Source organism: Cebus imitator, unplaced genomic scaffold (genome assembly GCF_001604975.1).
Source record: "Cebus imitator isolate Cc_AM_T3 unplaced genomic scaffold, Cebus_imitator-1.0 Scaffold478, whole genome shotgun sequence".
Lineage (NCBI taxonomy): Eukaryota > Metazoa > Chordata > Mammalia > Primates > Cebidae > Cebus > Cebus imitator.
The window spans coordinates 1,321,953-1,323,376 of record NW_016107793.1 but is presented as its reverse complement, the minus strand read 5'-3'; positions in this window follow the sequence as shown (position 1 = coordinate 1,323,376).

Genomic DNA, 1,424 nt, shown 5'->3' with positions numbered 1-1,424 from the left:
AAAAAAAAAAAAAAAAAAAAAAAAACCACCAGAAAAACTCTTTGGGCCTTTATATACATTAGGGCCTATTTATTATAACAGCTAGCACTGCCCTAGTTAATACACCTCAGTCAGCCCTGACTCACCTCTCTCCAGATACTTTGCTTCAGGCCACCCAGACAGAGGAATTCAGTCAGACTTGGCATGTGAAAGGGGTTAGGATAGGGGTTGCTTTTGGGCCTGGACCATTGCCAATGGTGGTCTTAATAAGGCGTGTGACTGTTTCAATGTGCCTATGGGGGTTGCAGGCTGTGTGATGTGGGTGGAGACTTCCTGTCTGCTGTGCCATGGATCTGGGCCATTTCCTAGGTGGCCTTACAGTCCTAGTCCTCACAGCCACTTTGTGAGTGGTGTTTATTATTCCCATTTCACAGATCAGGAAACCAAGGCCCAGAGAAAAGTGCGTTGCCCAAGGCTATACATTCTGTTAGAGATCTGCTAAGCTGTGAGTGTGCTTGGGGTGCCTAGAGCTAGGGCGTGGCCACCACCAGCCCAGATGCCAATAGCTCATCTTCTTCCTGCCAAAGGACCAGTCACAGGCTCTGCCTGGGACCCCCTTCCAAGTTTTTCCTCTCCTGCTGCTGCAAAGATACCTCTTCCCACCCCTCCAGCATGGATGCAGTTCCAGCTCTGACCACATCTTCACCACAGCTAACCCTGGCTCTTCCCATCTCTTAGCCCTTATCTAGTCTTCTCCATGCCTTGAGAGTGGTGGAGTGCTTCCACCCACAGAGCACCATTCTCCACTTCTCCCTTCCTGGCTGCCCACAGAGCATCAGTTCCCGATAAGTACTCTTGGGCTGGGACTTCTGATCCTTCTTCTCTGTGGAGATCTCCTTGGCTTAGGCCTTACCCTCTTCCTCTGGTCATGATGAATTCAGTCTATTTGTCACATTGCTCACTCCCATGCTTAGAACTATCCCATTGAGTTCTGGGAAAAGGCCATGTTCCTCAGTTGGAAATTGACGGCCCTTTGAGTTTTGGCTTCTGCTCCCCCTAACCCCCAATTCCAACTTCTCAGCCATTCCAAACTGCTTGTATTTCATCCGCTCTCAGGCATCTCTCCCTAGATTGCAGCTCCTCTTATCTCTGCTGAGAATGCCTTTACCTTTCCCGGAAAACTCCTACTGATTCTTCATGACCCAATTCCAGGTTCTAGAGCAAACATTCATTCTTTCACTAATTACTTATTAACCACCTCCTATGTGACAAGCACTATTGCAGATGCCAGGGATTCAGTAGTGATCATAGCTGACAAAAATCCCAGTCCCCATGGAAGTCCCATGGAATGTGCATGTTTTTGTTTGTATAGGTACAGATAAATCTCTGCAAGGGCACAATCCTTGGGAGGGGAGTGGCAGAAGATTTTTTTTTTTTTTTTTTTT